General features: G+C 37.6%; 1 protein-coding gene across 1 annotated transcript in view; it reads left to right on the forward strand.

The window, feature by feature from the left end:
* MID1 (midline 1) overlaps positions 1–26,850 on the forward strand; it is a 353,212-nt gene that overhangs the window by 13,353 nt on the left and 313,009 nt on the right. The window contains exon 1 of the mRNA XM_080376926.1: positions 1–26,850. This exon is cut by the window's left edge and continues 13,353 nt beyond it; it is cut by the window's right edge and continues 26,987 nt beyond it. The gene's annotated coding sequence lies outside the window, so the exon portion shown is untranslated.

Genomic DNA, 26,850 nt, shown 5'->3' on the forward strand with positions numbered 1-26,850 from the left:
AAAGTGAAGTTGAAATTAGTTAAATACTTGTGGAAATTACCCTGAAGTTGCACAGTTACACTACCAAATGGTACCTAGGAAGCATGGGCTGCTGTTGGTTAACTTTTCTTTTTTAAACAAAAAGCCAAAAATCAAGAGCAGCTGCACTGCCTAAAAACTGGTGATAGAAGCAGTGGGGTCAGTTATTTAGAACTAAATGAACTATTGACATCTCCCCAGGCCCATGCACACACAAAGGCTAAGTATGCCTAGAGTTTGATATGATGCTGTATCCTCCCAGCTGCTGATCCTGTGCAAAAATGTCGTACATACCTGTGATGATAGAAAATAATGCAAAAAGCAGGGGTGCTTCAAGAGGCGGTGTCATTGAGCCCAGATTACGGTGCTAGGGATAACAATTTTTCCACAACCCTGTGTTTAGCTGCTTTGCCTAGCAAGGTCTGAAAGAGAAAACTGCTCCCTCAAAGTGGTTTCACAGAGCCAGAGCACATTGCGTATAAGTAGTAATAGGCTCTTACAGTTCAGTGTCTGTAGGGAAACCTGCAAGTGCCCACAAGTCACAGCAGAGTAGTAGGTCTCCTCAGGACTGCAGGATGCCATGGGAGGAGGCCACCCTCTGTTCCAGCAGCAAAATGGATGAATTCTCTATGGTCAACTGAGCATACTTTTTCCAATTTTGGAACAAGCTCAGTTGATGCTGGAGTAGGGGATCACATACCATAACCCATTGCACTGTGCAGACACATCCTTTAGGTACTGACCCTTTCAGGATAACTCCTGAAATGTCCTGCTTAGTCACTCCGCTGAACCTGCACTTGGACTGAAATAGCAGAGATAATGTTAAAGGCAGAGCTCCATGGGTCCAAACTAAAATTCACCGAAAGTCCCAGGTCAGAAATGAGCTAAAGCATCAGGATTGAACTGATTTAGCTGATGCTCTCGCAGGCTTCTGCAGAAGAGCTGCTTAATGGAAAAAAAGAGCATAAGGCCATGTGTGCCAGCTACAAAGGGTCACTGAGTTATACGGTGTATTGGGTACCTGTCTCATCACATCTTGTGCACTTTGTGGATGTTAGAAAAGACCTTTATAGCGGGGTGTAGATGTATGCAGACCTGAAGTATATTGCTGTGTTTGTAAGTGAAGGGAGGTAATCATGCACAACACAAGGCAAATGCTAACTGTGTACTACTGTGTGTGCTCAGCACATAGCTAGGATTCCTTAGGGGTTTTAGGAGACAGGCAATCCCCTGTGTTTTTGACAACAGTATGCTTACAAAAGGAAAAAAAGAGAAATAAGAGGTTTAAAACTGCTGCTTACAGACTTGAAAGTGTCACCTGATGAAGCATTACAGATTTTTCTAGAAGCCTTTCATGGCTTTAATCAAATTTCATACTGGCCATACAAATTAAGCAAAAAGGAAATAAAATTTCAAAGGGAGCTATCCTTCAGGAGTATATGCTGAATATTCTTCTGAATGGAAAGACCCTTCTTCTCACCTGTTTTAATTTATCAGGGGAAAGCTGATATTCCTGCCTTTATTCCTGCAAATAAGTGTGGTAGCCAGTAGCTAGAAATCTTCTAATAGAACTTTGCAGCAAAAAAATTTGCTAAATCAATGTATCCAGAATGTTTGTTCTGGCAATAATATTTGTTTGACTAAATCTCAAATAAATAAAAAAATATATTTGACTAAAGCTCAATAAATCTGCCCTAGATTTCTAAGGAAACTATTCCTAGATTTCTGTTAGTTTTAACCTGATACAGGGAATACACACATCAGTATTTTGGTCCAAATGACTTTGAGTTTTCGACCAATTGCTCAGTAGAAATAACTTTTTCAGTGATGTTGTTGGTAGTGTCTGTGACAAAGAAATTTTCTCTGAGCAGCTATAAATGTCATCCATGAAAATTATTTTGGTCCAAATTAGGTACTGAATAATGCATATTTGTAAGTGCATATAGATAAGGGAGGAATTAAAAGCTCTTTCAGAGGCCTGTCAAAAATAAAAGAACATTTTTCTCCTTAATGTGTTGGGGTGAAGTTAATAGTAGCCCTTTAATTTGACATCTAAGAGGGTTTACAGTGACACAAGACATAACTAGAAACAAGGAGTAAAAATTACACAAAACTGCCAACAGAAGCTTTCTAATTTCTAAATTTGCAGGTATTGCCTCATTTGACATGCACACAAAGTAGCCAGTTTTAAATGGTGGTGTTACTATTTGTTGTGCAAAGCTATAATACTTTCTGCTCATGCCTTTTTAGTAGTTTATCTTTTTTCTTCTATGCTGTTTCTGAGATTGAAAAAGAAGTGTAGCAATACCCTAAATATTTCAGCGTAATGAAACAATATGATCTGAATGAAAGTTGAAACTCGTGGTTTTAAATTTGGAAATCGTCAGGACTCAGAATTGTGGTTTGTGAAGTTGTCTTGTATGCTATGCTGGGTTATTGTGAGAGCTTCTATTTTCCTTTAATATTATGTTTCACTGATTAAGAGATTCCTTCACTTGATACATTAAAGAAGGGGTCAAATTAAATTAGCTTAACTCACTAAATTTAGGGATGTGTCTATCATGATGCCGTTGTTCCAGGTTTTCTAGCTTTCTTTTTCTTGCCTGTAAAGTTGATATTGCAGAATTTTTCAAATGTTGATGGCCAAATAAATCTTTGCTTGTGTGAGACTCCTTAACTGTGGAACCCCATCCTGAGAGGCTGATTTTTGTGACAAGCTGATACTGGGGGAACTCACTTTTGACAGGCATTTCAGACATTACAAGCTGAGTTCTCTTCAATCAGTCTCCTACTAATCTTTCAAAGCTGCATCTAGACTGTTCTGCTGGGGCATACTGTGCATGCCCTGGTGTTCTGGTCCCTGCATCACTACAGACCTTGCCTGACCTAGGTATCTGGATTTCTTTTCTGTGAAAAGTGTGGAATGGTGTTGTATGTTTAGGTTTTGTCCTGACAGGGAATTGACTGGCGCATGAAGCCAAATGCAAAGCAGAGAAATGTTCTCAAGTTCCCTGATCAGATACAGCCTGAGACCTTACCTATGAGAGTAAGTATTTATCCCATATATATGCATTTCTTTGACGTTATGTCATTAATAAGCAGCAGTGGATTATACTGTCTGACATTTCCATTTTTTTTGGCATTGTTAGAAAACCTGAGATAGTGGTTCCTTTAAATTACTCCAAATTCTCTATTGTTTTTCATATTTAAGCAACTAGATAGGTGATTATAGCTTTTGAGATACCAAGTGACTTGTCTGAAATTAAATTAAAGCTGCTTTCCTGGCTGCTAAATTATGTGGAGCGTCTAACACACATGCATGCTCTCTTTAACAACATTGGTCATTTTTTATTAAAAAATTATGATGTAAATAGGCTGAATGGAGACAGTAGATTAAATCTTCTTGTAAAGTCACCCAAGAGGCCAGGATTCCCTGCCTGTGTAAAAGATAGTATCCTTAATGTTATTGCAGGCATTACAAAAGAACACAGTTTTTTATAGTTCTAATAGCTCTACTGCCTTTCGTCTCTTGCTGGGGATCAAAAGGTCACCTGAGCTTTGTAAGCCTCTTAGAACAGGGTGGAAAAGCCATACTAGCTTTTGTGGCCCAGTACACATTATGGTTTACAAGACAGTATGGTTTACAGGGAAACGTTGTGCCAAGAATCACATGTAGCCCATTTGACCTCTCAACTCAAATGAATAAGCTCCCTTTAAAGCTGAACTCTTTGGAACAGGCTCTAGCATGAATCTAGAATGAACATTTAATTGCTCTTTCTCTGCTGTGAGATGCATAAACTCTGTGACAGTTCCTATAGGAGTGTACATTATGTAACAAAACATAATTTTCATACTTCCATGGAAAAGACCAAGACTGTTTGCTGTTGACCACAGCTTTTTTTACTGTTGGGTTTCTCAGTGGGAGCAATACTGGCTGGCTTGAAGCTAGTGGAAATTCTCTGTTTAATCTCAGTGAATTTTATACATGGTAGAATTTATTCCTAGTGAACTAATTTTGTCAAATTTATTAGTCAGCTGGAATTAACCATGAGAATTGTAAGTAGCCTTAATCTAATTTACATGGTATAGAACATGAAAAAGCAACAATGGGGACATTATTCTGCTAAGTTCCAAGTAGCCAAAGAGGACAGCAGACAGTTCAATAGATTCTGCACATCCAAGGACATAAGTTACGATAGCAGTGTCATCCCACCATAGCCTCCATACATTCTCTTGACTAATTTCCAGCTATAAATTTATGCTCTGAAGTCTTCACCTTACAATATTGCTATGATATGGATCTTGATACTTGAGACTCGTACTTTTCTGTCAGCCAAGTATACCGATCTGCATGGCAAGTCCCTGTTCCTAAGGGATTACCATAGCAAAGCAGTTCAAGCACTTCAATTAAACCAATAATTCAGATGCCTTTTGTTCTCATTTGCCAAGCAGAGCTTGAGCTGAGTCTTGGTGGACAATGGAAACAGATATTCTGTGAGGAATCCACATCTGGTGTCTGCCTAACCTAGGTTATACCAAATGTGTGTACCTTTTCTCTTGTTATCTCCCCCTGAGCAACTCCATTAAGTCTTTCAGACCGAATCCTGCTTAAGATACAGAAACTAAGGTGTGTGGCACCTGACAGCCCACACGTGTTTTGGAAGAATCTCTTGCTACTGCCACGTGGGTGGGCCACCGCAAGAAAAATGCACTTGTAGCCATCTTTTGAACATTTGGCTGGCAGGGTGGGGAATACTATTTCAGGTATTGGCTAGACTATACACCTGGAAAATGAGAGGCCTGTGCTCTAGAGTCCTGCCTTTGCTGGGAGAGCATCCTATCTATAGATCCTCTCTCCAGGATAACCTGGCTGTGGGGCTACAGGGAAGAGTCGTGTGGGCTGGCAGGGAAAGCCAGCACTACCTCTGCAGCTGAACGGCCAGGGTGACTTTTTTGGAAGTAGGACAGTCAGTCCTCGTCTCGCACTGCTTCCTTGGAGGCAGATGAGGGAGAAAGAGTCTGTCATGACAGGATGGTTGTGCAGCCTTTTATATCTGGCCTCTTTTATTCAAAAAGATCTTGGCTGCTGTGCGTGGCATTGTGTAGGCTGTAAGGATAAGCTTTATGCCCTGGATGAGACTGGTACTACAGAAATACTCTTATGGTCATCAGTTCTGTTTGGTTATGTATGGGGGGCTCATTACTCAAAATGGCTCATTTTTGGCTCAGCCTCTGAGGCAGGTGGTATCCTTGTGTGCCAGGGAGCCTGTAAGCCCAGGGACTGCCTAGCTGCATCTTTGGACTTTTCGATTCCTGACTGGAGATGAAGTTCCTGAAAAGTTAGGAGCCCACAGCACCTAAGTGTTGCGGTTCATACTAGGTGTAAAAGCCAGTTTACTGGTTTATGTTCTCTCTTGAAACCACTCTGTAGCATCCTGATAGATGCTGGTTATGGCTGAGCCAGCCTGATTGCGCTCCCTACATTTGGAACTCTGTTTCCAGCAGGCCCAGGTAAACTGATACTATATTTTTCAGTGATGGAAGTATGCAACAGAGTGGGCAAATATCATGTATCCAAACCTGTGTTAACAAAGTTTCAGCAGAACTGCCTTAAATATACTGCTGACAATATCTGAAATGTAAATATTTAATTAAAAAAAAAGGTGCATCTTAGTTCCTTTTATTTCTGTTTTAAGTGATGGCTAGGTACACAGGATTAATTTGTTTGACCAATTTTCCTGTTACAATGGTATAATCTAATCCAGGTAAAGATACACAACTGTTCAAAGCTTTTAACGTTTGCTTTCAATGTTAACTTTCCAGCTATGGTTAGAAAAATAATTCTTTCAGAAAACTGATCTGCGTTGCTTTCTTTTGTAGTGCTTTTGGCTTCTTTCAGATCTCTTCCAAACCTGCAGTAATGGCATTCCTCTGTTATTCATATTTGCTTTCACAAATCCTAGCTAAAGAATGCAAGAAAGCAAGCAAGCATGCTCTCTTCTAAATCAGCAGAGATTTTAAGGGAATGTAACAAAAATACCATTCTGCTACACGCTTTGCTTTTGTGAGTTGCTTTCATTTAGCTCCTGTTAATTAACATCATCCAACTTCTGAAACTGTATTCATGTTGAAAATGTTCTTTTTCTCTAAGTATTAATAGGAATATCCTTCAGGAATAAGAAAAAAAAATAAAACCTAAGCTTTCAAAGTGGCATGGTTTACTTTGTTTAACACAGCAAGATGGTAGTGCTAGTATTTTTCTTGATATCATTTTGTAAAGGAAATATTTTTCAGTCAAAACCACATTTATACTATCTTAAGGCAAATAACCTGTAACACTATTAACATATTCTTGCACATTATTTCAAAACAAGTTTAAACAAGATAGAACAGTGCATGAAATGTATCACAGCTGTTACATATACACTTGAGTTTTTATTTATTTCTATTACAGTAAAACCAACTTTTTATAAGCAGATGTTTCATGCTTTTCATTTTAATGTATGACATACATAGAGATTCACATATCCCTTAAATAATGGTTTTGCCACTGTGAATCCTTATCACAGCTGTTGAACTGTGACTCCAGAGCAGAAAATTTCAGCAAAGACAATATAAAATCCATGACAGCTTCATATTCAGATTGAAACCTCGTTTGGAGTCTCCTAAAGTAAAACTGTCAAGTTTTTCAACTTTTAATACAGTACTTTGGTGTTCTAAAGTCTGGTTATATCTACAAGTGATAAATGTCAACCCCAATGAGCTCTGGGAAAAGGATGCCTTAAAATGATGTCACTGTATGTAACTGCTGCTTAAGAGAAAAGAATAAAGTACAAGCCACAAGCTGAAAGTCTTGGTAATTTACTCTAAAATAAACTTAGGAAAAGGTGACATAAATTTGTTTCAAGAGAATATGGGTGACAAAATGTCTAATGTTCAACTTACATTGCATAGTCTCTATTAGAGATACCGGTTTGTTGTCCTTGCCCTCAAATTTTTTTTGTGTTTGTTTTTTGTTTTTTGTTTCCACAGGGTAATAAATCAAAAAATGCTCTTAGATGTCTCTTTGGAAAACTCTTGATTTAAATTCTTTCTTCCATTTCCTTACTTCTTATTTGATTTTAATATTTTAATTAGAAGAACAATAAACTCCTTTAGTAAAGCTCTGGAACAGGTCCAAATCAAAAGCTTAAGAACAGCATGGTTAAGTCTTCTACGGCTTTCAGAAATTTTAATTAGGCAAGGCAAAAATACTTTCTGGTCATTTTTTTATGGTTATTGGTTGTTTTACTCTGTCTCCTACTTACTATGGACTAGAAGAAAACAATTTGGATTTATTCTTTTTATTTTCTTGGGAAATGCTAAAATTTGAAAGTCAGCAAAATATGGAGAAAGTAAGTCTTCCATTCAATGTCAGAAGGTTTTCTTTGCCCCCTTTGAAATTATTTTTTCTAACAGATTGCAAGGATTAAAATTATATATGTATGTATAAAAAGCTACTTGAAAATATTGATGTGAATAATAAAGGTCTGATTTTGTTACATTTACTTGTGTATTGAGTGGTACACTTTCTCCCATGTTTTGCTCTGCTGATACCAGATGAAACTTTTTGAAAGGTGGAATATTATTCAGCATAATCAGACATTTGAGAATCAATGCAAAATAATTTTAAATCCTTAAACTGGAAATAGTCTCTCAACTTTCTAGAAAAATATATCTCCAAGTACGTAAGCCTGGAGATATATTTTACTGAAAATATCTTCTTATAAGTACACTTTCTCCATGCCTTCCATTTCTTTTTTTCTTATTCTAAAGCACAGAGGTTCTGTCAACTCAGGCATTACATTTTAACATATCCGTTTAGAAAGAAATAAATGTTGGGTTTTGTCCTAGTGTCTCCTTATAGGGGTATATTACTAAGGAGAAACATACGGCTATGAAAATGGTAGAAAAGAGATGTAGGCTGTAATTCCACAATGACTGTGTGCATGAAGACAGTGGGACTACTGATGAATAGAAAGTTAAACATGCACTTAATATTTTTCAGTAATAACTTTAAAGGAAAATATCTGCATGGAAGGCATGTCATTGTAGCAGCTGATGTCATAAATTATTTTTCATTGCTTCTGAACCCTTCTGTTGTACAATAGTCTGTACTTCGGCAGGAAGGAGAATGTCTACATCAGTATGTACTCAGGAAGAAGAGAAAGATCACATAAAAATTTTGCAATGTCTAAAATGCGTAGGTTGCTTGCTCTCTCTGCTTATTTCATAAACTGAAGTAGCTTATTTTCTGTTCTAGGGTATGTGCCAATCTAACACTTCAAGTTACTAGGTATTTCTTACGTGTCCCAAGGCTAAGCGCCGGAGATGCAGGTTATGAAAGAAGCAGTGGAATAATATCTTGATGCCTTTGAAACTCAAAGAGCAGGATTTTGCACAAGATTTTAAAAGGCTTACGGTACTTACTGCTATTATGATGAATATCTCAGTTATATCTAAAATAATATCCCAGATCAAAGTACCATTGTTAGAGACCATTCAAATTTATAAGGTGAGGGAGTCTGAGAAGAGTTGAGACAAGATGAAAACAGAAGTGAGGTCATGTTGATAACATTATTCTGGCAAGTAGCTAAGAAATAGGGTAGAGAAGAAGTAGTTCACACATAAACTTTTAAAAATAGAAATGCACTTTATAAGTGACTTTGTGAGAATGTGCCTTCGTAACCAAAAGTTATCTTTTAGAGAGTTGTTTTAAAAGTTCTAATATTTCCAAATAATTATGTTAAAAATGTGTATTTGGTTTATCTACCAGTAGCTGTGTTTTGATAAATCAAGCTTTGCCAAATATTATGAAAACTTTGGAAATACAGCTGAAAAAAAGAATCTTTTGGAAAAAGAAAACTTTATAGTTCATGATAAAAATCTTTTCACCAGTCACTAGATATTTGGCTTAGTTCAGGCTTTGAAACTAAACAGCTCAAATGCCTGAAAGATGGATATAGATCTAACAGATAGAGATATAACCATGAGACTTTTTTCCTTGAAACATACAGGGAAATGTGTAAAACTATGTAAAGAAGTGCACTGGGTTAGAAGTGGATAACAAATCCACTAGTCCTGCACTCCCTTATGCTATCAACACTATGAAAGTAAGTTAATAAAATTAAATTAATTTATTAAAGACTCCTACTGCAGTAGAAGAATTTGGTCTGGTTTTTGTTTTTGTCATTTTTCCTGTTGCAAATCCTTAAATGTTTGGTCTGGGGCTTAATTTCCATGCTGTCCACATGTAACAAAAAAGGCCTTCCAGAATAACCATCCCTTTCTGGTATTTCATGTGACAGGAGGGAAAGAAAAGACCCTCTATACAATGCTGAGCTTAAAAACAAGCTTTTCATGTTTGCAAATAAGTGAAAGCACAATGGCATCCTGTGTTTCAATCTCGGGTGTGTATTCATCATGGATGCTTAATTATGAAGCATAGAACTAAAGCTGAACTGTGTACCCCTGGTTACAAGACCCAGGGGATGACTGGATTCACTGCTTGGCAACTTGTTCCTCAGAGGCCAATTAAAAGCACGCCAGGTAAAGTTAAATTAAAAAATATATGTCCTGTGTACTACAGACATTTTACTTATTGCTGGAAACTGGCATCAAGAGAACCTCGGTAAACTGCCCTTTTTATTACCCCCTTTATGTGAAACATGTAGCAATACCTGTAAATTCCAGTTTGTGTCACCATTTATTGTCAGAAATACAACAGGAGGAAATTTTAAAATACATAGTCCTTCTGCTATCCTTGTGAAAGAAGACGTATGATCTTAGCTGAGAAACTGTCTCTGCACTCTTACGGCCCCTAAAAGAAAATATTCCACGTCTTTCTCTGCTGATGTTCATGTAGAGCACCATATGAAGGAATTTCAGATTTTGTTTATGTCAGTAATTTAATCTCAAAGTCATAAGAGCATGTTTATTTTAGCTCTGTTGGTGATGAATTCTTTCTGCTTTCAGATAAATCACAGTTAAGAGAGTTGTTGAATAATTCATCAATATCATTTGGAACACTTTACTATATCAGATCTCAGAAAACATACCTAGAAAATGAACAGGAAAAGCATAAAACACCCATAATGTATTGCAAGTGTATGTGCATGAAAAATACGGTTTTTGTCTCTTTTTCATTTTTATCTAGTATTATGCTGGTATGGTTGGTTGAGTTTAATAGGAGTAGCTCCCAGTTTGCAATGGTACAAATAGTAAAAGAAATAGGAATATGATCTGATATGCATGGATGAAATGGAAAACACAAGAGCAGATATATCCATTGCAGTAATGTATTGGCTCATGTTTAAACATAAATGACAGTATCAACAAGCAAACAGCCATTAATAAGCAGCTGCTAACCCCGTTGGAGATGTTATCATATGCATGAGTACTTTTTGCTAATGAGAAAATGCTTCATTTATCAAAGTAATGTTGGTCTCATAGAGATGTAATTCCAAACTTCTTGTGTTGTACTAGGAATACCAAAGGAAATAAAGGATGAATTAATCGGTATTAGTAGTTGTGAACAGATTTAGAAAAAAAACTATTGAGAAATCTGCACTCTAATAAGACTGGAAAAGTCTGTAGCTGAGAATTTGTGGATCGTTTGCTAACAAATTAGTGGGAAAAAATATTTTTTTTGGGGGGAAATAAAGGGTGAGAACACTGATTATCTGAAAAACCTTATCATTTAGACTTTTGATCGATAAAAATAGTCTTAACTACTCATTTAAGTGCATTCTGTAGGTAACTGGGAAAAATAAGCATTTCCAAAGGGCCATGCATCTTGAACATCAATGTTTGATGTAAGTGATATGAGCCACTGCCCGCAAGCTCTCCTGTCTCTCTCTGGTGAATGGGAGAGTTGCTTCCATGAGGGTTCCACATCCCTGCAGCACACACATATATTTGTTATTCATCAACACTAAGTAACTTACTGTGCTATTGTACAAAGTATACAAAAGACAAGTAACAAAGAATGTGAATGTGATGCCTAAATTAGTAATCAGATATCAAAACGTAATTCATATTATTTGACCTTCCAACAGTCCAAGTGCAAAGATTAAGTGGTGTTAGTTGTTGCACATAAAACGCGCATTACAGGCATTTTTATTTTTCCAACAGAACAAAGCAGCTCTATATGAATATTGTTTCCCTTTAAGGTCTTATATATCTGATGCTCTGAGACATCTGGACACATACAAAAATTCCTGAGCTTATAATCTAGGAAGGTCAGGCTGAAAACTTATCCCAAGATACTATGACAAATATGAAAACAACAAAGTCACCAGTTAATTTCTAAAAAGTTCAGGGGTTTTAATTTTTTTTTAATTTATTTAACTATTAATTCAGCTTGTTGGCAGAACTCTATGCTGAAAATTTGGAAAACAGATATAGTAACTATTATCTGGCCTTTGTGTTTGTAGCAAAACTGAAAATATGTGAAGAGTACGTGAAGACCTGAAAAAGTCTTATGGGAGTTAGTAGTTGTAATTCCGTAATTCTTTATTATAGCCTGTGGCTGGCATTTTGCTATGTTTGTTGTATTCATTCTTGACTTCTTGAAGTCAGTCAGCTCTAAAGCTTTTAAAATAAGTGCTGAGTTTGGGAAGGTATTTATTAAAAAAAGTCTCATCAAGGTCTTATAGAAGCTTGTGAAATCATGAATTAATAAGACCTGATCTTTGCAAAAGTCAGACAAGCTTGGGCTAGAAGTACTGGACAATTATTTTCTCTATCAAATCAGAATGACTGTTGAGGATACCCATTAAATTGCCTGTAATTGCCAATCTTAAAATATTTTTATCATGTGTAAGGAACAATAGTGCTGTTATATGGGCTATAAATACTGAGTAAGGAAATCCCTGCTAAAGTGGCTCAGAGTCAGAGCAGTGGAGAAAAAGAGAAGAATGTGACTCATGAGCAGATTGAACAGAACAGTAGTTTGACAAACATCATGTGTTGTTTGACTGTGTTATTTGTTTTATTACCTACATTCATCTAAGGATTTTAATGTTCAGGTAGTGATCCCAAAACTATGATCCTGAAGCCATCCACCATTGGCAAGACTGTTGAAAATGCCAGCCCCCAATCCCCCCCACCCTACCCCACCCCCGGCAATCATATCAAATATTCAAGTTTATGGCATCTATATAGTTTCTAATCAAGGGTTTAAAAGTGCCAGGTAATTTGTCAGAAATTCTTTAGGTTGGTGATGTACAAATTTGAGGATGTACTAGAAGAGATATTCCTGACTGGCAGTGGGACTGCTCTCGTTGGAATGACGTTACGCACCGTGCATGTCCCATGCCCTGAGAAGTAGTAGCATTGATGTAGCATGCCAGCTCCACATGGTTGCTGTGGTTTGGTGCACCCAGACAGGGGGTTAGCTAGAGGAAAAGGCAAAAGGGTACAGGTGGGAAAAGGGGCAGCATGAGAGGAGAATACGCAGCCCTGGTCTTACACGTTACGCTTCTGCTCCATTGGGACACTGGTGCTTCCTCCCTCAGCTTCTGCATAGCAGCCAGGAACGCTGGTTGCATCTCCCCCATGAGCACAAAACTGCATAAAACTGCACCAAAAAATCAGTTACTGTAAGATGCCATTTCCAAGACATCATTACTAAGACACCATCTCTGTAGAATTTGCTGAAAGAGCACAGTCTTTTGTTTCTGCTTCACCAGCAGGGTGACCAGACAGCGCCCTTTCTATTGGAGTGGGTGTAGCTGTTGGTATTTAAGAACAAAACATAAATTAGCACTTTGCTTCCTGTTTATCACCACTTTTAGTTAAAGAGTTGTGTTATCTGGTACGTGAATTCTAAAGAAGCCTTCTTTTTTTTGTGCTACTTACTGAACTACTGCATAGTATCATATGAAATATGATTAAACACAGAGAGGTTTAATTATAAAAAGAAAGAAACAGGAGTACCTCTTCCTACTAGTGATTCCATTCTGTCTGATCATTTCTGATAAGTTTTATTGTTTGGTTCCCTATTAGTTGTCTACATCTAAGTTCTCTCTGAAGCATCTTATATTATCCTACTATGAATTTAGACCAAACTTGAAATGTTGAAAAAGGCTTTTTTACCACAAAAATTTTATGTGACATATGGAAAAAACCATACTTCATATTGTCAAATAACCACATAAGCATAAATATGTAGACTTCTATGCATCTCTACCACATACCTAAAAATGAGTTTCATTGAGGTAACTGATATGAAATACCAAACATTTGCAGAACTCTTATCAACAATATGGGAAAACAGAAATCTAGTGGTACTTGTTATATTTTAGACATTAGTTAACAACATTGATAAAATTAATGCTTTCCTAAGAACATTGAAATCTAAATGTTGTTTGCTTTAGGATAATAATTTAGTGTTACATGACAGGGTTTCTGTCAGTGATTTCAGTGATAGGAGAGGCAGCCAACACAAGCTGGAATATGGGAAATCCTGGTTATGAGGGTACAGATTTTTATCCTCAGAGCGGTTAGACAGTTGAACAAACTGCTCAGAGAGTCTGTGAAAACTCCATTCTTGGGGCTACGCATTGACTGAACAAAGCCTTGAGCAAGGTGGTCAGGTTGGACCTGCTTTGTGCAGGGGTGTTCAGACACTGTCTGAACATATGGGACTGAAAACCACAAATGACGGCTGCTAGGAAATACTCATTGTAAGGTATATTGTCTGAGAAAAGGCTGCTTGTAGCTGCCATGTCAATACAGGTAAGATCCTGTTAAAAAATTCAGCTAAGGAGATGTGTTATATTTATCACTACATGAGCTTTTCTAAGGAAGACAAATCATTAAAGAGGTAAATCTGGTTGCATGATTTTTGGAAAACAAGATGATTTGCTGAGATAGCATGACAATGCTGTATACAAGTGAACAAATTGGGAATAACTATTTTTCCTGCACATTAAAGTATCCTGTGGGGCACCCTAATGTATTCACATCCCTGTGCAGTTGACAGATATGGTACGGGATATATGTGTGTATGTAAGAACTTTGCACTTTGGGATAGCAGCTAAAGGCTGGGATACCCTATTGTACATCCCAGTCACAGATGGCATTCAATACTTCGGAAGTAACTAAGTCAAGTTCTTGGCAATGTTAATTCAGACTGTAATTCAGACCATTGCCAGGTTGTGCTGGTCACAAAGTGTGCCTTGTTGGAAATGGGTCATTAATACAATGCAAAATAATTAATTCAGAATGTCACAGCATTTTAGGGACAAATATAACCTGACTTCCCAGCAAAAAGGCTTTGGAGAATTACTGCATTTGCATTACCTGACAGTGAGAATTATTGCCAGATAGACCTCAAAAAAAAAAAAAAAAAAAAGTGATTATCCGTAGGCTGGCCACCCAGTGTGCCTGTCTTGGAGCTGTAGACTGATCCTTCTGGCTTATCTGGCACCTGGTCACTGTTCTTGGTGAGACTTCTTGGTGTGCAGCCAGTGGCTGAACAAGGCAGACAGCAGCAGGTTCCTGGCTACTGCTTCCAAGATACCAGTCTCCAAGGGAGAAGCCTGAAAGTCCTGGTGTTAATTTGGATTCAGCTTCCAGCCCTGCCTAAAAGCTTTGAAAATCCTGGCTGGAGGCAGATGAGAGTTTTTGAGAACTCCACCATCCCCACCACCCCCAAGTATAGACTTGAAATTTGGAACCTGGGTACGCTGAAATTAATTTTTGGGAAACTGGAATAGTCCCACTGTTGCTGCCTTACTGCCAGGAAGCTGGAAATTCTGGCATCTTCAGAGGCTGCTGAGGGAAGTTAGACAATTTAGGCATTTTCAGATTTAACAAGAAAGCCAGTTTCACAGAGCAGCTGTGTACAATGTTGAAGTCTAGATTGCTTCCAAAATGTCATGTTTCACTGTTCCTGACATGAAAATTTGTATCAAACTCTGACTCCTGATAAATCTGATCTTTTTGTCGTTTTGTTTTCTTTGTGGTTGATTCATATGGAAACAATATTATTAATATTATTTTCCAGCAGGAAACTGTTTTCTGATCAGCTCTGTCTCTAGGTAATCTTCAATTTAATTTTCTAAAATCATGCTCTGTCCCAGTTCTTATTTGTCTGAGTCCTGAGACATATAAATTACTTTACCAGACTGAAAAGATCTAATTTTCTTGGGGGGGGGGGGGGGGAAGAAAAAAAAAAAGAAGACAAAGATGACTAAAAGTGTCTGTCAGAAGGAAGTGTAACAAATTGCTTAAGTCTTTTAGAGGCTCTGCTTTCAGAAGAATCACTGTCCTAAATTGTTTTCAGGTTTTTGTTCCTGTTATACTAAATGAGTGTTTTCTTCAAATATCAAAACATCTATCTCTGACTGTTGTGGTCAGCTCAGACTCTTCAGAGGTTCAGTAAATGGACCTGGTTTCTTGTCTACCCTCTCAACAAGGGAATGGAAACAAATCCTTGTTCCTAAGCATGACTTTGGCTAGGTAAGACGAGTTTTCATCAGTTCCTGGCCTAGTATAAAATATGTATGACTTATAAGTTTAGAAGCACCTGATGTTAGAAGAGTTCTAGATTTTCCAGAAATTATGTTAGAAAATAAAAGAATTTTCTAAAAAAAAAGAAAATGTGGTTGGGTGTAGCACCAGCAGTATTCAAAAGAAGTAACAAGAGAAGGTAGAAGCCTGTGGGGGAAGGATTATAAGCTCTGGAAAAGCAGCAGACTGATGGCTACTCTTTGGAACAGTTAGAGGATGCTGAAGAGGGTGAAAATATTTGAAAGCTAAGCCAAATATTAATTTAAAAATAGTAAGTAGCTATGGAGTTAATGTCCATTGAGTGTATGTTTTTATATTGTCTAAGGTCTGCTCTCCATACCTGAGCCCCAGCCTCGTGGCCATGGTGTGTACTCTGTGAAAGTGTGTGTAAGCACTTCGCAGCAGGAAAGAAAACTTGTCCCAAAAGAGCAGCACTGCTTATATGACTCCGTATAATAGTTATACAGTTTTAAACATTGCTTCTGCAATTCACGGTTGAATCGCCCAAGCATTTTACCCCCCATAAAGCCTCCGTAAAGGAAAATTTTGTAGGCTGCAAGTGGAGGCTTTCCGAGAGCCTTACAACAGAAGACCCCAACTTCACAGCCAGTTTAGACTTTTCCCAGTATTCAAATAAACTGTAGACAATTTACTTTTCATTGTTGTTGTTCTTTCTTCTTATTTCACTCCATCAGACTATTTTATTGTCTTCTAATAAGAGCTGTTGGCAAACCGCAACAGATTATCAGCCAAAGCCTTAACATCAAGTCCAACTCCTGTCCATGACTGAAAGCTGCATTTCATTTCTTAAGGAAGAATTTACTGAATGTCAGCCTAGCGTTCAGATGCTATCTAGAACAAGTGGGAGTGACTGTTCTAATACAAAAGTGAACTAAGTGAAACTTAGTAATAAGTGGGAGTGAACTGTATAGCAGTACTGTCTTTGTGTATGTGAGGCATGGCCATTATCTATTAAGCGTATGTTTTCTGAAGGTGCTTTAAGTTTCAGCTACATGGGGGTTTCTCTGCTGTTGCAGGATTACTGCCTCTTACATCCTAATACACGGCTCCAGAAGCTGAATTCTACTGAGTAATGCAAAACTGAATTATGTTTAAGATATATAACTGCTTTTTTTCCATCATCTACGAGTTTTACACTGGTTGTTTTGGTAGTATAGTCCATGATCATCCAGAGACAGAGGAACCACATGAAACAGAAAGCTTTACCGAAGTGATGTTTTAGATGAACATTACTCTTAAAGAAGCTGTAGGTCTTGAAATCTACTGAAGGCAACAACCTGTAAAAGGGTTTCCTGCTGTATAAGCTGAAGCAAGTTAGAAGTATGTTAAAACAATAAAGTGCTTCTTTTTCAAAATAATCATGGACCAATTCCATCTCACTGTTCTCATTTTGAGTTAGCTGGCAAATGCTGTTTGAAATATCCCAGTATTTACACTGTATGAAGCTGCTGCCAGGTAGGTCAGCTACTGAATGAACAGAAGAAAAAAATTTTGCCTGCGCTATTTAACTTGAAGTGTTGGGACAAAGTCAACAGCATGGCTTTAATTTTTTGTTATTTTTCCTGTCTCTCTTTGTAGCTTCCACATGGCATAGTCCCTTCTTTGTTTCATGCTGGAATGCCCAGGAGTGTTTATTGTTTTGTTGGCCAGGCCCGAGTTAGGATTAACAAAGGCTAACACCAGACTGACAAAAAAATGGCTAGAAATATTTTGCAGAAGTATGGATTTCTTTCCTTCATCAAAATTTTAAAAATCTGCCAGATGTTGTTAATGTTGAAATCAGAGGTTTCTAGACCTGATCTGTTTCTTTCTGCTCCTGCAAGAGTTTCTAGACAGTTTTTAGACTCTGATTCTGTATTTTTTCTCTTTTAATAACACCTGTGAAAATTTGGGTTCTGTTTGGTTTGTGTTAAGTTCCAATTGATGTAATGTTCTTTCTGTGAATGAAGAGCTGTCTATTTGCCCTAAAAGCAACATCTATAATTTATGTACTTACAAAAAATTGTTTGGGTTAATTTTCACAATTTTTTAGATTGAATAAAAGGTTGATAGCAACTGCTTGTAACATTTGACTATTAAAATTCAGCCTGAAGTCACCTATTAGTTCACAGGCCCCTGTAAAGTCACAGCTAGTCACGACACCAGAGATATACCTGTTGTTTCAAAGCTGTGCAGATGGTGATGAGGTCTGTCAGCCACCTCAATGACCTTTATGAAATTTAGCCTTATGACAGGCCTCATTTCTCTTCTTGATCCCCAAGTGGTCCAGTAGCACCTTTCCACAATCTTCTTTCCAATTTCTCCACCCTGTGTTATTTTCCTCTACTTGTGGTAGCTGAATGTGCATAGTATTCTTTCATGGCAACACTGGGGGGGGGGGGGGGGGGGGCGGGGAGGAAAAAAGTAAACATCTTATCTAAAACAGAAATGCAACTCTGCTTTATACTCACAAAGGCAAGAAAATCTGAAGCGGGGCTGTCTTGTTTCTTGCTAGAGTACAAGTGCTGGTGTGGCATGCCAGAATCAGTAATCAGTGAGCTCCTGTTGTGTGCATGCCTTCAACCATGGAGATTCGCAAGATGATGCTTTCAGATTGGAGGAATATCCTTTAGAGATTGCAGTATAGCATCAGTGATAGCACCAGAGCCACAATTATCAAAAAAAAAAACCCAAAAAACCCAGCAAAAGAAAAATCAAATTCATGGAAAGACAATTTCTTTTTAATCCAGAGATCCAGAGTACATATATACACTAAACGTTCTCAGATGAATGGCTGAGTTGGCACTCAGCTCACATCATCCAGATCTTGTGCTTTTCTAGCAATAATCCTTCTGTAATTACACATTTGACATGTGAAAACTGCCAATGTGGTTTGACACTGCTTAACAATGTGTAATCTTTCATGCTACAATCTGTAATTTTCTTAGCTGTATGAGAGACTATATGCTGTCAACTCTCTGCAGTATGGGTTCATTGGAACTGACAGGCAGCGTATTTGTTAGCTTATTTTTGCTTACTCAACATGGAACTGTATATTGAATTCAGACTCCGATTACGTGAACTTGAGAGGCAATTTCTACAGTTAGAATACTGTTAATTCACTCTTGCTGTTGTAAATCTTCAGAATGGATGGACTGGGATTACTGTTGCATATGGAAGACAGCATACTGGTTTCTGATTTTCCATCAAAAGCAGATTATCATTTCCAATTTTAGATATCTGTTTTTCAGTTGATTTCCTTATAAGTAATGAAGAAATTCTGTAAGCATTATAAAATAAAGGGACTTTGAACTGGAGACAATTTCAGAACGTTTGACTCTCAGTATTAATTAAAAAATTATATATGGGAGTTTCCAGACTCAGAATCCTCTTTGTTATGATTTGTACACAATATCATGAATGAGAGCAAGAGAACAGGCATTCGAGATATGACCTCAGTTTTCCTTCATCTTTTCCTCATGTATAGAAATGTAATCATCTGACTGAAATAGCAACACAGCCTTCTAGAATGGGAGAAGGGGAAAATATTCAAGATCATACAACATAGTGTGATGGGACCATTACAGGAATTGTTTTCAAAGGTTTGCAGACAGCTCTTGTATTTAGAAGACCAAAAGTAGTGCCTTAAGACCAAATGGATGCACTGAACATACATACGTTAAGAGGTAATAGTCAGCATACCTTACTGCTTACTCCTTACTTCTGCCCATGGTAAGTCATTATAGCTCCCATCTTTCTTCTTGTGTTTTAACTTTTTATTGGGGCTAAGTTCTATAAACAGAAAAGTCCCTGTGGTATTGCCAACTTCATATCTGTTCTGAACCATCACAATATTTAGATGAGTAACCTGAATGTATTTTTTTTAAGCTGCTCCCCTTAATTACAGGACGGTTTGTTTTACTAATGGCTTCTAAAGGCTTTTGCAAAATGTCCTTTTCTGCTAGTTTTTTGTTTCTACTCCCATGAGTATCTGTGAAACGCTCTTTTTTTATATACTCATTTTATACATTTTTCAGTATCTTGAACATTGTGTAAGCAGTTCAGCTGCTTATTTCATGAGGCTGACAAATAGTGAATAATCTGTGTTTAGGTAGCAAGTAGGTGGTGCAAGCATTGTTCGCTATGCGCATGTAATTGTACAAATTGAGAAGTTCTCTGCTAATCCATCCAGGTTCAAAAACTGTTTTCACATAAAAACTAAGCTTCTTTAGAGACATTAATACATTGTAATGAGTAAAAGACTGGTTGAAAAAATGTCGTATCATTTGTGACGGTTTCCTGGAAATAAGAAGATTTAAGTGAAGAAGAAAACTGAATTAAGAAAATTAAGTTAGAGCTGTGAGTTCCACAACAGTTGTCCATTTTTTAAACTTTACGTTCTTCCTTCTATTTTATTTCCTACTACATGCTTTGCTGCTCTTTCTCTTCTCATATTCCATTGTTTTCAGACGGTTGAAAGAAAAGGAAAATAAGTACTTCAGTTTCATAAAGCATTTAAGCTATTCTTTTGGCAATACATTTCAGGATGGGACCTGAGTTATTTTTGTTTTCTATGCATTGTTTTTACGTTACAACTTTGTGTTTTCTGTATGCTTTACATTTTATGTGAGCACTGAAATCTTCCTCTAATAATATATTATGATTTTTTCCACCAATTAGTTGTATGAATCAGCTATTTCACTTTCATTCAAAGTTTATTCAAATTAAGGGAATTTTTTTGGTATGGTCTTGTATGCAATGACTACAGTGTGAACTCTCTCATGAACAAATATGCACAGGTTAACTCTCAAATGTTTCCTTGTATTGAAGCAAGTTTCATGTTGAAATTAATACTGTAGCACAGACAAAGCCACTTGGGTTGTGTTATTACTTGTATCAGACACTTCATCTTCCTCCCAAGCCCTTCAATCTGGAGAAAGGACACTTTGGGACTGACATTAAAATATAGTACTAAACTGCTTTATTGTCACATCCCCACTGAGATGCCATCACCCTTCTTACAGTCCTGCCATCTCTGTGTTTGAAAAGCAATGGTTCAATAAAAACAATTAGAGAGGTGGAGGATGATTGAGTGACATCTATACTATACGTACCCACATGCACACATCATTTCCTGGCTCTTGGAGCAGCGGAGGAAAATGTAATGTTCAAACAGTATGTCGCTATGGCTGGCTGGTTTTTTGCCAAAGACAGATCTAGTTGCATGGATTTCAAACATGCTGCCACTTTTGGGTTGGAAATAAAGCCCTAAAAATCAATAATTGGGCTTCGATATTAAGTTGTGTACAGTAATTTCATTGTGGTTTTATTAGATCAGTAAAATACCCGCTGTGGGACAGTATCACAAGGAACTAATTCATGTACCAAGCTTAAAGTCTAATATATGCCTAAGAGTTTAGAGAACAGGATTTGAAGGAGGTGGAGGAGCTATATAGAGGTTTTAGTGTTTAAAAGAGTTTTCTAATGAGAAAAGAGTAACAAGAAACTGAAGTCTAATAAAGCAGATATTGTAAGATTTGAAGTTTCAAATTACCTTCATTTGCTTTGTAAATTGCTAAGGAAACAAGCTCCTGGGACGCTTTCTCTAATATACCCCTTGTCAGCCTGTGTCTCTTTCCTCCCATCCATGCTGTACATACAGAAATGAACAACTAATGGCGTTGAGAATACTTCACCTTATTTCAATTAAATTTGAAACACCGTTTGATTAAAACAGCTGTGATTGTGTTTGTTTTAAAGGTCGTCATATGTCTGCCACCTTTACTCATGCTAAGTCTGCCTGCAGTTTGTGAGGTTTTGAACAAGTGAATCTTTGTGGTGCTCTCTCATCAGCAGTTCAGGTTCTGCTCTCACTTCTGGTTGTGTGCAATCTAGTGAGTGACTTTCCTCTATAGACACGGGATCTGAAATCATCCTGGTGTTTGATATTACACTGTATTTATATCACTGTGCTTGGAAATCAGAACTCCAGCCTCAAGCAGGTAATTAACCAGGTAATTAACCTCTTAACCAGAAGTTGCTCCCACAGACCACAGTTCTTTCAGAACAATAGTCATATTGGTCAAAGATGTGCAGAAATAAGTTGTTTTGCTGGCATAGCTGGGTTGGCAGAAGTCCCGAATGTACTCACAGCTATGCCAGCAACACAGCATTTTTTTATTGTGTGAGGGAAGGGGAAGATTTATTTATATTGCTGTAGATTTGAGCTTTGCCTTACAATGTGTCAAAATGCAGTTGTATATTGTGTTTGAAAGGAATAGTCCTGTAGTGATAAAACACATTAAAACAAAAAGAAGCATTAAAGAATACATTACCACTAATCATTGCCAGATGAAATAGATGGCATAGCAGGACTTCTGTAGTGGGATAGCGATGATAACACCTGACACAGAACATGAGGACCAAGTAGAAGGAAGCTGTGTAACACCAGTTTTGGTTTACTTTCATCTATCAAAACAGTTAGTCAAAACTGAAAGAAATTTAACTCTAAATTCTGAAAAATATTTGAAAAGTGGCAAAGGAGACCGTGAAGAATATTTGTGAGCAGTTTCACAGTCTTGATGTATTTAATCACAAACGTTTAACACCTCACAGAGTTGACCTTAAAATGACAAAGTTATATCAGTAATTTTCTACTAGATTTCACTCAGTGCTTTTCCTGTTACTTCTTTTGTGCTCATGACCAAAAGTTACAGAACGACCAACAAATTCTGGTGACAGTGAAGTGCAAATGTGTGGCATGAAGTATGTGACTAGAGTGCGACAGGTGGGGTGAGCCTTGAACCCCAGAACAACATTAACTACCATCGCTTTGATGAAAAACATGATATGATGAAATTGTTCGCTTTCTGTGCAGTCAGGTATCACAATGTTTCTGTATGTTATGAACATCCTATATTAATTGTGTATGCAGGAAACTAAATAATTGAAGACAAAAATGCAAATAGCTGTGGAAACACTATCAGCACATTCCAGATACAGTCTTTGATATTCATAATTTGTTTTAGATATATTTTCTTTTTGCTAGAAAAATCCACAGAGCTTGCTTTTGTCTGTGCCAGATGCCTCTCAGACAAGAGGAGGTAGTTGCCAAATTGCTCACCATGCAGTAGAAATGGCAACTGAAAGTGATTATACCCAGCATATGGTCTGAAGGCAGACATCTGCTAGCAAAGATTAGGGATACTGTGGCAGATTCTCAGTTGTTCTAATGAGCCAAATAATCTTGAACATAAGTCCATTAGAAAAAGGAAAGCAGCCATCAAGGTGTTTTGCATCAGACCTGCCTCCTCCTGTCTCTCTCCTTACAATCCTATGCTTTGCCAGCTTGGGCATACAGTGGTATCATGGGAGATGTGGGTGTATTTGCCAGAAATATTTCATAAAGCCATTTTAATTAGTTACAGTAGTAAGAATAGCACTCCAGTGAAAAGGCAAACCTAAGTTTTAGTGGAATGCAGTAAGAGCTTAAGGTGCGCATCTGGAGGTTGGAAGTAGTATACAGGCAGGAAAAAGGCAAGTCCATTGTTTCTCATGTCTGGAGATTATGTATATTCTTCGTCCCTGTTCAGTTTCATCATTGGTGAGGCAGCACTCTTCCACACACATCAGCAACGTGGTCTCCTGAATTGTAAAGGGAGAAGTGAAGCTTACTTGCACTTACAGACTGAAGGACTCAGGGCCACGGGTTCTAGGTGGAAATAGTTCAAAGTATCTACATGATAGTTGTCTATCTCAGTCTATCACAAGGTGCCCGGTTTATTAAACACTGAGGAACCAGACACCAAAGTTGCAATCATAGTGGCGTGCAATACTGCATCATCCCATGGGATGCAGAACAGGTGTGCTGGTGGATGGAGTGGCTTGAAATGGCGTAAGGGAAGGGTGAAGGCTGGTCACTGAGGAGCTCTCTGCTGACAGGTAGATCTGAGAGTGAATGCCAGGGAAAGGGAAGCAGCTTTGAAAGCTGTATGTGTGCTTTGGGGGGTGCAAGTTTTAAGCTAATGGCAAGAGTAGTAGCTGAAGATGAGGAGGCAAGAGATCCTGGCAAAGGGGAAAGTAGACATAAAAGCCCCAAATTTATGAGGTAATGTTACAGCACTCTCAAAACTAGCCAGCTGCAACAAGGCTTTTACCATCACATACCAGGTTAACTTCAATAAGTAGTTAGCATGCCTTGCCCCAGCACAGCCACCAAGCCCCCACAGGGTTTCAACAGCTCATCTACTGTTTGTGTTGTTTCTTCATACTCTTCAGGCCAGTCCCTCTGCTACACCCTTCTCCTTGTGTCTCCTACATCCAGGGCACTCTTTCTCCTCCCTCTGCATCTTCCAGGTCTCTCTTCATTCACTACTACTCCTCCTCTATACCCCTTAGAGCTATTTAACTACTTAGCAGGAACCAGCCACAGCTGCACATTACCCACACCAGCCAACCCACCGCCCCTGAAGCCAGCCCACAGCTGTATATTATCAATGTTAATTAACCTGCCTTCCTTCCTTTACAAGGTAAGAGTGGTGATAGTGATGAAACAAAGTAGCATTGATTATATTGATCACACCAAATGAAGTTGGTAAATGGGGTAAAATTGGGGCAAGGAAGTTTGGTAAGTAGGCTGGTTAGTACTACTTGCTGAGCAATGAAATGGCTGTTGTACCATAATCTTGCTTTGAAGCAGATATACACTTTTGAGACCCTCAGCAAAATCAGGAAGAAACTCAAGGCTGTGCAGCTCTGATATTATCAGTCTATTATCAGTCCTTTGCAAAAGTAAGAATATGAAGAAAGGCCTATCTTCTACGTTCTTTATTTTCAAGTAGAAGACTACTTTTGCACCAGATCATTTTGATATTAGGATACTTCATGCTTTTTTTCACGTACTTAAAAAGAATGAGTCAATTGGTTAAGAAAGCCTATGCACCATGCTGAGGCATGAGCAATGGTATTGAAACACCAAATGTTTGTGAGAATGTGTGATATGTATATAAATCCACGAGGTGTATGTGTATTAATCTATATTGTGCTATACATGCAGGTTAAGTGTATATCTATCTATATGTAGACATAACTGTAGATATGGATGTGTGTGTATCCAACTATAATTGAAATGTATACAGCATTATTAGGCTTCCTTCTGTTTTAGGGAGAAGATTCTGAAGTGTCCTCAAGTGTATGGCAGAGTTCATGTCCTCTCTAGCTTTATGAGGAAGGAACCTCCATGATGCAAGCCAGTTTTTCTGAGTCTCTGGAGTGTTACATGATCCATTTTCATTATAGTTTGTAAAGTATGGTGGAAGTGTTCCAGTGAAGAGGGGCAACGTTTAATGTAAGACTATTAACATCATTCCTTTTGGCTAGGCAGGTAGAAGGTGTACGTACTTTCCTATTTTCACGCACTTAAAACAACCTATCTATAGAGTTTTAAATTTAATTAATTTAAAATTATACCTTAAGAAAGGTAGCATTAAGTCCCTGATTATTTGTTGGTTTTCTATATACTTCTTTTAGATCTCATAATCTAAGCAAAAGGTTAAGGATCATAAACATTGTTCAAATTCAATGTCTTAATCAGCTGATGTTTAAATGAATTGAGAATCTATGAGAAGTTGTTACTTGACTTATCCACTACCTAACAAAAAATTACAGATGCCTGAGCAAGGGTTAAAATTTTTCTGGTTGACTTATGGAAGATATACAGTTTTCCTTGTAGCTGCAAATATCAATGTGCAAGATTGTTTTCATTAACGTTTCAGAAGTTGACATGTCATGTTTTGTATTCTGACCAAAGGTTATTGTCCTGCCATCTGGTCTGGAGATGACATTTTGTTATTCTCCTCATGTAAAGTGGTAGCACAATGGAATTCAGACTTCTCTGGAGTCAAAATCACCTATCCTAATTTCAAGTTACCAAGTGTCTGGGTGTATGACCGTTCATGGGTCTTATTTTTCCAAGTGAAACAACAAAAGTGGACACTTCAACTTGGCAAACACTGAAACAGTTCATACTCATGCGTGGTCCCCTATAGAAAATAAGAAGTTAATTTTCCTTGGTATGTTTGCTCAGATGCCTGCTGGGTTCTGGTTGGATACTCAAGCCAAATGCTAAAATTGAGGTGATAGTCTTTAATCCACAATTTGCCTGCATTTGTGTGTTCTGGCAGATTGTATAAAGGAGTATCTTCAAGATATTTCAGTGTGCAAAACCTCTTTGCTTTTTTTCCCTATTTCTGTCCAAGCCTAAACACAGTGAAATGTTTTGGGCATCCTTTAACATGTTAAATAAGAAAAGCTGAGGCATCAAAGGAAGCTGAGTGGGTGAGAGCTGTCATCAATATGCCTCCAGAATTAGAGCTGAGGTTCGGTGGTTTCATTTAGGTGAACAGAATGTCTGTATTCTGCTGAAATTCCCCTCTTGTCTCCTTCATCCATATGTGAGACTTTTGTTTCTATTATTCTTATACGAAAGAAAATCACATTGTAAACAAAGAAAAATAATCATATCTGCAGTATTATGTGTAATGTATCTGTATCATCTCCCTGCAAGTGTATGAATTGCAATGGTAGGTGGTGACAGACAAGGGGATGACACATCCTTTGGGTAGTTAGACATTTGTTGTTGCAACCGACTTATTTTCAATCATTTGAAGACACATTTCTGCTTGTAAATTGTTCTCCTAAAATGTATTCATGAGTCAATGTCTTCAATTAGAACTTAATGGAAAAATGGATGGAGCATTAGATAATTCTTTCCTCCCCTAGTCATGCAAATAATGTTAGTAAGTGCTGTCTTTCAGACTTTCTTTTTCTGTTTACTTTCAGCTGCTAATTAGTTGCAGCGATCAGAGTTGTATTCTTTTGACTGTAATAAATGGAATTCCAATAAGTAAGATTGAAACTGTCCTAAAAATAAACTGTGCCCTAGTAACTTCAACCAGTGCATAGACTTGTCAAGCTGTTTGCAAAGGGATGCTTGCAGCACTTCGGTTGTTCTGTATCGTTCTGCAGCTGACACAAGGAAATGTGTAGCTTTGGTATCATAACGGTAGAAGGTGAGAGGAGTTACCTGGGTAAAGCCTGTGCAATAAATAAGAGGCTTTTAAAAGTACATTGTGGTGAAGAATACCTATAACTGCATAAACTGATAAAAAAAGAAATCTTTTAAATGCATCATAAAGCAAATTATGTGTGTGAGTAAGAAGTTACAGCTTTATCACATCAGAAACCTTGTGTCATTTAGATTGCTATACAATATGG

This window comes from Falco punctatus (genome assembly GCF_963210335.1).
Source record: "Falco punctatus genome assembly, chromosome: 2".
Lineage (NCBI taxonomy): Eukaryota > Metazoa > Chordata > Aves > Falconiformes > Falconidae > Falco > Falco punctatus.